This window comes from Anolis sagrei, chromosome 2 (assembly GCF_037176765.1).
Source record: "Anolis sagrei isolate rAnoSag1 chromosome 2, rAnoSag1.mat, whole genome shotgun sequence".
Lineage (NCBI taxonomy): Eukaryota > Metazoa > Chordata > Lepidosauria > Squamata > Dactyloidae > Anolis > Anolis sagrei.
The window spans coordinates 265835158-265846541 of record NC_090022.1 but is presented as its reverse complement, the minus strand read 5'-3'; positions in this window follow the sequence as shown (position 1 = coordinate 265846541).

Here is an 11384-nt window from a genome sequence, read left to right as displayed (position 1 = left end):
AAGAAAGGCCCCCTGGCGCCCTTCGGGCCTGCTAGGCCCCGCCGCCGCGCACTCCTCCCTCCCACCAACTCCGGGGAGGGAGAGAAGGAAGGAAAGCTCTCCAGCGCGCCATCGGGCCTGCTAGGCCCCGCCGCCGCGAGCCCCTCCCTCCCGCCGGTCCGGGGGAGGGAGAGAGAAGGAAGAAGGCCCTCCAGCGCCCCTTCCAGCCTGCTAGGCCCCGCCGCCGCGAGCGGCTCTTGGGGATTTTCCCGCCTCCTCGGTAGGTGACCATGTCGAGGCCTTGGTCGCTCTCTGGAATGGGGAGATGGCCAGGGCAATTGACATGATCGCTCCGGAACGTCCCCTCTCAAGTAGCCGAGCTAAACCAGCTCCTTGGTTTACTGAGGAGCTGGCAGTGATGAAGCGAAGGAAGAGGGAACTAGAGAGCGTGTGGCGTTCGGATCCGAGCGAGTCAAATCGAGCACGGTTTGTGTCCTTTCTAAGGACATATGCCGCGGCAATAAAAGCCGCAAAGAAAACTTTCTTTGCGGCCACTATTGCGTCTGCAAGGAACCGTCCGGCGGAGTTGTTTCGGATTGTCAGAGGTCTTTTAACTCCCGCCACCTCAGGCGGGAGCCCTGACAATTCGATCACGCGCTGTGAAGCATTTGCTCGGTTCTTTGCAGACAAAGTCGCCTTGATCCGTTCTGGGCTGGACGCCATGTTAAATGCAGTCTCTGAGGATGTGACAAGAGCACCTGCTTGTCCTATTTTGATGGATTCTTTTCAGTTTGTGAAGCCCGAGGATGTGGACAAGATACTTGGAGGAATGAGGCCCACCACGTCCATCCTAGACCCCTGCCCATCCTGGCTTCTGAAGGAGGCCAGAGGGGGATTGGCTGAGTGGGTAACGGTGGTGGTTAACGCCTCCCTTCGGGAAGGCAAGATTCCAGCGAGCCTAAAACAGGCTATTATAAAACCGCTGTTGAAGAAACCATCATTGGACCCCACTAAATTTGACAACTTTTGGCCTGTTTCCAATCTCCCCTTTTTGGGCAAAGTCATGGAAAGCGTGGTGGCCTCACAACTCCAGGTATTCTTGAGAGACACGGATTATCTGGATTCGGCACAGTCTGGTTTCAGACCGGGACATGGAACCGAGACGGTCTTGGTCGCCTTAGTGGATGATCTGCGCCGGGAGCTAGACAGAGGGAGTGTGTCCCTGTTGGTGCTCCTGGACCTCTCAGCGGCCTTCGATACCGTCGACCACGGTATCCTTTTGGGGCGCCTTGCGGAAATGGGCCTTGGGGGCACTGCTCTGCAGTGGCTCCAGTCATTTCTGGAGGGCCGTACCCAGAAGATGTTATTGGGGGACTCCTGTTCAACACCACAGCCTTTGACCTGTGGGGTTCCACAGGGCTCCATACTGTCCCCTATGCTGTTTAATATCTACATGAAGCCGCTGGGTGAGATCATCCGGAGTTTCGGGGTGCGGTGTCATCTGTACGCAGATGATGTCCAACTCTGTCACTCCTTTCCACCTGCTACTAAGGAGGCTGTCCAGGTCCTGAACCGGTGCCTGGCCGCTGTAATGGTCTGGATGAGGGCGAACAAACTGAAATTAAATCCAGACAAGACAGAGGTACTCCTGGTCAGTCGCAAGGCCGAACAGGGTATAGGGTTACAGCCTGTGCTGGATGGGGTCGCACTCCCCTTGAAGGCGCAGGTTCGCAGCTTGGGTGTGATCCTGGATTCATCGCTGAGCCTGGATCCCCAGGTTTCGGCGGTGACCAGGGGAGCATTTGTACAGCTTAGGCTCGTGTGCCAGCTGCGCCCGTACCTTGGGAAGTCTGACTTGGCCACGGTGGTACACGCTCTGGTCACATCCCGCCTCGACTACTGCAACGCTCTCTACGTGGGGCTGCCCTTGAAGACGGCCCGGAAGCTTCAGCTAGTCCAGCGCGCGGCAGCCATGTTACTAACAGGAGCGGGACGCAGGGAGCACACAACGTCCTTGTTGTTCCAGCTCCACTGGCTGCCGATTTGCTACCGGGCCCAATTCAAGGTGCTGGTGTTAGCCTACAAAGCCCTAAACGGTTCCGGCCCAAAATACCTTTCGGACCGCATCTTGGCCTATGAGCCCACGAGGGCCTTAAGATCGTCTGGGGAGGCCCTTCTCTCGATCCCACCTGCCTCACAGGCACGTCTGGCGGGGACGAGAGAGAGGGCCTTCTTGGTGGTGGCCCCCCGGTTGTGGAACACTCTCCCTGTTGACATCAGACAGGCGCCCTCCCTTATGTCTTTCCGTAAGAGCCTAAAAACATGGCTATTTGAGAAGGCATTTAACTAAGTGCTACAATAATTTGATAAGGACGACTGGAACGGAACATGGATTATGAGATTGGTTACGATTCTACTTGAGACGGAGCGGATTTTTTAGTGTAACTATATAACTGTTGTATTATGGATATGTTGTTATTTTGTTATTGCCTTTTGTATATTGCCTTTTATATGTTGTACACCGCCGTGAGTCGCCCTAAAGGGCTGAGAACGGCAGTCAACAAATGCAGCTAATAAATAAATAAATAAATAAATAAATAAAGAGTTCGGGACCTGCCTATCTTCATGACCGCATCTTCCCCTACTTACCCACACATATCTCTAAGATCATCTAGGGAGGCTCTTCTTTCACTTCCAACTCCATCTCAGACATGGTTGGTGGGAACAAGAGAAAGGACCTTCTCGGTTGTAGCCCCCCAGCTCTGGAACTCCTCCTCCAGGGAGATTTGGCTAGCACCCTTCCTGTCCACTTTCTGCAAAGATCTAAAGATGTGGTTGTTCCACTGTGCTTTTGACTAGACAGTTCCCTAGATAGCTGGCCCCAACTTGGACCAAAATCTTCTCCTTGTTCTGTGCCCAAAGCTATAATGACCTATTTTATATGGCTTTTATCCTTACTGTTATCATATGACCTATGCATTTTACTCACTAGCCCTACCCTTTAAATTGTTGTTGCACCAGTCCGTCCTCCCATGATGAGAAACTGCATTTTATTATTGGTTGTTGGTCTTGATATATTTTATATAGTATTATAATGTTGTTGTTTTATACTGTTATGCATTTTAATGTGTTATATTTAACTGTGTTGATCAGACTTGGCCCCATGTTAAGCTGCCGTGAGCCCCTTATAACTGCAAGGCCTCAAAGTATTCAGAGGAACATTTGCAATGATAATGGTAACTGTACCAAATCACTATTTTAAAGTATTTTCCCCTAGAGTTCTGATCTTCAGCCTCCCATTAATATGGTCACATATTCCTCTTTTGATTGGTCTTCTGGCTGTGACCAAGCCAAAGTAATGTGAGGCAAAACAGTCAAACATAGCACCATCTACCAAAGTCAAGATGCATAGCCAAAGATAGTCATTTTATTTTGGCAGTGTGAGAGGGCAAATGCCTCGTAAGTACCTCTCAGGCAGCATGATGTAGTTGAGTGTTGGACTAAGACTCCAGGGGTTCAAATCCCTGCTTAGCCATGGAAACCTTCTGAGTGACACTGTGCAAGTCATACTCTCTCATTTTCAGAGGAAGGCAGTGGTGACCCTCCTCTCAACAAACCTTGCCAAGAAAGCACTATGATTGATTAACCTTCAGTTTGCCATAAGTCACAAATGACTTGAAGGCAGACAACAACAAACCTCTCAGTATGCCTGGCAGTGAAAATACAGTAATAGTCAACACTTTGTTTCTATTTTGTGTCAATGTAAATCTGTTTTACTCTACAGTGACTTCACCTTGGTTAATGAGAGGACTTGCTCTTCTGTAAACCTGAAAGAAGCTTCTCTTGGCCATTTTCCTTTCTCTAGTTACAACCCTATTTCTCTCTTACTTTCACACTGACATTTCTTGAATGTTCTCATTAAGCGTCTTCATCCCCACCTTCCCACCACTAATTCAGCACTAACTCACTTTAAATCTAGTTTTCATTCACGAGACTGCAGAGAGTCTGGTCTTAGTTACATTTTCAATGAATGGCTCTTTACTAAATGGCACTGCCAATGTTCTGTTCTTTTTATACTCTTTCAGCCTTTGATTCCATTGACTGTAGTACTGTATACATTACTGCTGTTTTAAAACCATTTCCCCAGAGACCTTTAGCAGGAGGAAATTAGTCACAGACTGGAAGCTGGAGGGAGTTTTCAAGTAATCTGAGCCCAGCTGAGGCCTGTTTTTAGTATGAATTAAGCAGTTGTTAAATATTACCCATCACCTCACAAATTGTAGAACTGATGTCTCTAATTCCTTTTTGTGTGTTTAAACTAGTACAAATATCTGGTTTTCCAACTTTTGACTATAGTAGGTCCACTCACTATGCAATCACATTGGATACAGTTTTGGTTATACATACAGAGCTTTGAATACCGTATAATTGTGCAAAAGGACTGAAAAGTGCTTGAAAAATTATTATTTCTGGGGTAATTTTATGATGAACTGGAAGGTCTGCAAGAAGTTGTCCACAGAATCATGTTGGAGGCCTGGAAAGAATCCTTATGTAGGCATTGCATAAAGAATCTTTATGTAGGTATAATTGCAATGCCTACATAAGGAAAGAATCCTTATGTAGGCATTGCAATTCTACAGTATGATTTGGTCAAAACCCAAGACATAATTCATTTCAGATTACCAAAACAGGGTTACGGATATCTGCAAAAATCATATTACATCAAGTGTTCTGGAATGGATCCCTGGCATAAAATGGAAGTCTAATGTATTGCTAACATTTGTTCACACACCCTTCCTCCGTTTGACTTGAGTTTGTTCTCTTGTTCTAACCCACACTGTTGGAAATGTCGTCTTTTTTGTTTGTTTGCAGCCTTCTCAATCACTGGTAGCCATTGGCTTTCATATTGCTGGAGCAGTTAATACACCCTGGATTTTGGTCTGAATTTCCAAGGAACTATCCAAGGTGCTGAATCATATCCTAAAAATCGCTCAATATTGCAGTCATTTTCTTTGAAGGAATGGTGTAGATAGTAATTATGCACAATTACTATAATGAAAAAGTAATAAAATGTTGTTACTCTCATTATAGTAAGGACATTTTCACTAACCATACTTTAGATACACTTTAGAAACAAAACACCAGCACCCTCTAATTTTGTAATGACTTTTGAAACATTTTTTATCGATTACATATGCCTAGTTGAAGCTTTTGAGTTGTCTTCAAGGTGCTTTGTAGTAGTCTAACTGGGAATTAGAAATGCTGAGACTACTGTGGCTAAGTGATCCAAACCATAGACTAGTTAAAACTGACCCCAAGCATTTGAAGCCACAGAGGTCACCAGTTCCTCCGATGACAAAGATGGATCTAAGAATACAGTTTGATCCTCGTATCTGTGGAACCAATATAGGTGGTTTCACTTATTCAGCTGTTCACTTAAGGTCTCCTGGACATAATCACACTCTTCTTGGTCCTTCTATTGCCAATTCAATTGAAAATAATAGAGTGCACTATTATTTGTAAAAGCCAAGGAATATACGAGGGTTGAATGAAAAGTAATGCCTCCACTTTCGTTACTTGGGTTTGGATGAGAATATTTTAATAAATCAAACACAGAAATAATCCTTAGAATGTGCTCTTTACCACTATTCACCTTTCCACATAATCTCCACACAATTGGATACTTTTGTGCCAACAATGAACAAGTTTTCTGAAGCGGTCACGGAAGAAGTCAACACTCTGTTTCTGCAACCAGCATCTCACAGTTCTCTCAATGTATTCATCAGAAGCATAATGATGTCCCGCAGATCATTTTTCATTATCAGGAACAGATGGAAGTCAGACGGTGCTAAATCTGGACTGTATGGAGGATGCTGTATGGTGGTGAGATCCAGTCTCCAAAGTTCTGCTGTGGTGGCATGTGAAGTGTGTGGTTTGGCATTATCATGCTGCAGGAAAACATTTCCCTTTTCCTTTCAGACCCTTGTTATCTGTCGTTTCAAAGTTCACAGCATTGTGAAGTAACACTCTGAATATATTGTTGTTCCATGTTCAAGGAAATTAACATGGATAACGCCATCTGCATCCCAGAACACTGTTGCTATGATTTTTCCAGCTGAGGGCTGTGTTGAATTTCTTTTTCTGAGGCAAGTCTTTGTGTCGATATTCCATAGACTGCCACGTTGTCTCCAGGTCACGTGTATCCACATTTCATCTCCTATAACAATTGAACAATTATCATTCTCATAACGCGAGAGGAGTTCCTGGCAAATTTCAAGTCGGTGCGCTTTCATTTCCAGCATCAGCATCCTGGGTACCCATCGTGCACAGATCTTCTGATAGGCAAGCAAAGCAATAATGTGACCTACACATTCTTGTGAAATGCCGATTATGCTTGAAATTTCTCTCTGAGTGATACGACGATCGTTCTGAATCAATCTGTCAACCTTTTGCTTGTTAAACTTGGTGGTTGCTGTCACAGGACATCCAACTCTTTGTTTGTCATGCAAGGCAGATGTTCCCACCTCAACATCTTTAAACTTACTCGCCCAATGATGCGCAGTACTCACATCAACACAATCACCATAAACAGCTTGCATTCTCTAATAAATCTCCTTTGGGGTGACACCTTCTGCTGTCAAGAATTCAATGACTGCACGTTGCTTAAGTCACATTGACCAACAAGGTTCCATACTTTGCACTTTAACAACACAACTGTTCAATGCTAAGACTTCCTGCCAAAATGGAACTGTAGAGGAGAGTCTATTGAACAAGCCAGTACCTGCCATATACCAATACTGCCATCTGTTGAGGAGTTACGAAGGTGGAGGCATTACTTTACATTCAACCCTCGTATATTCAGCAGATCTGGAGGTTGTAGTGCACCCCCAAGCTGTGGACCAGCATCCTTAGAGAGACTCCAGCTCTATCCAGAACAGGTTGCTTCTCCAATTTCCCAGAAGTGAGAACCATTAATCCACAGAATCTCTGATTTATAAGGATTCATCTTCAATGTCTCAGCCCTTGTTCAGCCCATTAAAGCATCCAGTCATTGGTTCAATTGACCCTGGCTGCATCTATACAGCAGAATTAATGTAATTTGACACTACTTTAACTACCATGGTTCAATGCTCTGGGATCCTGTTATAGTTTGATGAGAGATCTGCACTTTTCGGTAGAGGTGTGAAATACATTGTAAAAATACAACTCCCATGATTCATAGCATTGAGTCATGGCAGTTAAAATTATGTCAAATGCCATTACTTCTACAGTCTAGATGCACCCCCTGGCAACAAGAAGAGACATGTGTTAGCAGTATTCTGTTTATACCATCCCATCAATTCCCAATAACATTACCCAAAGTCTCCGTAAGATATTGAACAGCATGAAACACATCATGAACTCCCATGGCATTCACCAGGTACACACACAGACACATTCTTTTTTTGTTATTATTTCAGAGAAATGCTTTGATATAAACACCTGGAAAATTATTTCTAATGGTGCATATGTAGGTGACATACCACAAATTGCATTTCAACGTATGTGTATATATAATAAGAGAGCACAGGAATGTGAAAACTTGCCCTGTGTTGTAATTTGCCAGTTTTATACTAAAATAGGAAACACAATGTGCATTCATGTTTTAAATAACAGCTTGTTAACCTGGTATGCTAATTACATAAAACTAGGTATACCTAATTAACCAAACAATGGGCAAGGTGGAGCTCTCAGACTAATTGTAAGGTTAGTTTTCCATTGAAAGTAATAGAATGCATCACTGCAAGCAGCAACACCTGTCCTTATAATTTCTGAAGTTGTTTATTTATTTCCTAATTTAGCACATAATTCTTCATTCCCATTTGTCAGATACTTTGATTTTCCTGATCTGCAAATACACTGTCATATCAGAGAGAGTGTGTTAGCATGGTGTAGTGGTTTGAACGCTAGCATATAATTCTGGATACCACGAAAAACATTGGATGAACTTGGGCAGTTCACACCCTCTCAGCCTCAGAGGAAGAAAAAAGCAAACTTCCTCTGAACAAATCTTGCAAAAAACAAAAAACAAAACTCCACATGCCTTAGTGCTTCCATAAGCTAAAAACAACAAGAAGACACAGAACAGCAATCATAGTTCTCATCTAGCAGCATTTTCATCTCTTTTTGTGGTTCTTAAATGATACAACTGTACAAAAGTAAAAGTTTGAATTAAAAGGCTGACTTCCACGGGGCAATTTTTTAAACTCATGTGTTTAAAGATGTTTCCTGGAAATATTCTCTGAATGTTGTATATATTACCTCTGAGGGTGCATTCAGACAGGGCACAAGTTGTGCAGGGCAAACCCACTATGGCTGTTGCGTGAACTGGCCCACCAGAAGTTCTGGAGCTTCTGAGGGGGGTTATCAGCACAGCCATCTCTCACTTTCCAGGCTGAATCAGCCCGGAAAATGCAAGAGGGCTCTAATCCCCCCCCCCCCAAAAAAACCCTTGAAAAATAAAAGAACTTACCTGGCTGCCATTAGCATGGTGCCAGAGTTCTCCTCATATCATCATCATCATCAATCATCATCATTTAATTACTTATTAATCACCCTCCATCCAAGATGCTCTAGGTGATTTACAAGCTAAAATTGTAAAGGATAAAAATACATACATACAGATATTGATAAAATTAACAAAGATCAAAAGCTCTAGTAAAAAGCCAAGTCTTAAGTGCTAGGGTAAAAGGCCCGAAGTCATGAATGTAGGAATGACGCGCCAGGAGAGCTCCAGCACCATGCTAATGGCGGCTGGCTAAGTTCTTTTATTTTTAAAAAGGTTTGGGGGGGCGGGGTGAGGAGGAGACCTGTCTCCCTATTCTCCCAATAGGTACTGGGAGGAAATGTAGACAATGTAGAAAAGTGTGAGCCTTTGGGGCAGTGTGCAGATTACAGTCTATGCTGACCTGGATATTGCTGCTGTCTGAAACTGCCCCGAGGCCTCTTCTACACTGCCACATAAAATCCTGATTATCTGCTTTGAATTGGGTTATATCACAGTTTAGAAGAGGCCTGAATTACATACTTAGAGTTATGCTAACATATGCACAAGCCTAAGGATTCCTATATATCAGTGGTTCCCAACCTTTTTTTTTTTTTTTTTTGGACAAGGTTCCACTTGACCAGGAACCACTCTCCAACATTAGTACCAAAGGGGTTATGAATCAGATTTTGGTCAACTTTAGATTCGGTTTAGGGCGCTGATTCAGAAAACTGCGCTTGATAGACCACATCACCTCTACTGATACAGAACATATGCCATCCAGGTGTTGCCATCTGCTCACCCACAGAAAACCATATTTAATAATCTTTCGTGGGTAGTCAGCCTCTCCCCTCTCAGCATCCTCATTGCCTTGGTACTGTAAGAGACCAGTCGCTCTTGTTGCCACATGGTTTCAAGGCAACAGTGTAGCAATGGTGAGGCTATGGAACCATATTTTTGTTCTTGTTGACAACTGGTGGTCCACGGACACAGGTTGGGAACCACTGCTATACACAATACACAGAGTGCTTAAGACTAACATTTATGCTTAACTAACAATTTGCAATGGCAAATGGTGTATAGGTGAAGGTGACCATCCGCCGGGAGAAACCGGAGAGGGCTTGATTGGATACTGAGCATGCTGAGTCCACTTTCTAAATAATAGCTATGATTGGCTCCTGGTGGTTATGACAATACTTTAGTCAAATTAAAATAATGTCTAGATTTGTAATGCAATTGGTAGAACTCAACTGTCAGATCTGGGAAGAAGAAACCGCTTTGAGTTGCCCGAGGGCTGAGAAAAGTGGTATATAAATGAAATAAAATGTCAGCCAAGAACTTAGCTGTCTTCAGCAGCTATGCTTTTCATTTCAAAGAGAGTGAGATTGTGAATGAGATAAAGCGGTGTGTGCTCTGCCTATTATGAAAATAAGAACATTAATTACTCACATCTGTCCTGATCTATAGCTATCATAGAGATTGCAAGCTGAAGTTGTTTGCTTTTTAAACACAAATGTATCACATGGATTTATTAGTTCATCCAGGTCTGCTATAAAAAAAGTTGGCAAGAGAGTCATTCCTGAAGTAAACAGTAGAGAATTACTGAAAGGAAGTATATAGTAGTTTCTGGGTGTAACCTGAGGGAAAAATGGTAATCCTTGAGATAAAAAGCTGGGAAGATAAAGTAAGGAATTAGAAAAGGCACACAGTGGAAAACCACATGTTGGCAGGGAAGCTGAAATCAAAACACCATAAACCACCAGAGATTTTCTTCCAAAACCATCTGTAAAGGCCTCTGGAACATCTTGCCAGTTAAAAAGTGGAATGGCTCTGGATGGACGAACTCTGTCTGATTATAACATTCAGAAGGAGTCTACACCTTGTGCTGAGGCTTCGTGGTGGAGCAAAGAAGAGGAAGAAGAAGTCCTACACCACCCCTAAGAAAAACAAGCACAAGAGGAAGAAGGTGACGCTGGCTGTCCTTAAATACTACAAGGTGGATGAAAATGGGAAAATTAGCCGCCTGCGGCAAGAGTGCCCTTCAGAAGAGTGTGGGGCGGGAGTCTTCATGGCCAGCCACTTCGACAGGCATTACTGTGGCAAGTGCTGCCTGACATACTGCTTGAACAAACCAAAGGACAAATAAAATGTGTCTTTTGTTATAATAAACACATTTAAACTGTGAAATAAAATGTGGAATGGCTCTGAACTAGTTCTCAACCTGTGGGTCCCCAGATGTTTTGGATGTCAACTCCCAGAAATCCTAACAGCTGGTAAACAGCTGGGATTTCTGGGAGTTGTAGGCCAAACACCAAGGACTCACAGGTTGAGAACCACTGATATAGACTGAAGAAACTTGGATTTGTGCATTTGTTTTAGTTTGAGGTTCTACCATTTTTCACACACCAACTGCTCTAAAAATCAAGTTTTCTTTCTTTCTTTTTTGGGGGGGCTTATTATTTGTGGATAAAGCCAGGCTGTTGTTGAAGGTTTTCATGGCCAGAATCACTGGGTTGCTCTCAGTTTTGTGGGCTGTATGGCCATGTTCCAGAAGTATTCTCTCCTGATGTTTCGCCCACATCTATGGCATGCATCCTCAGAGGTTGTGAGGTCTGTTGGAAGCTAGGCAAGTGGGGTTTATATATCTGCGGAATAATGTCAGGCTGTTTGAGTTCTAGAGTGACTTTTCTTACTTTTTGTATCATTACATTTGTTCACTAGGATAACATATTTAGAAGATAAAAAGCAGAATGCTTACCATTTAGATGAGAAATCTTCCTGGAAAAAATGATATAATTTCAACTCTATTAGTACCTCTATAGCAGACATGGGGAAACTTTGGCCCTCTGTGTGTTTTGGACTTCAATTCCTACAATTCCTA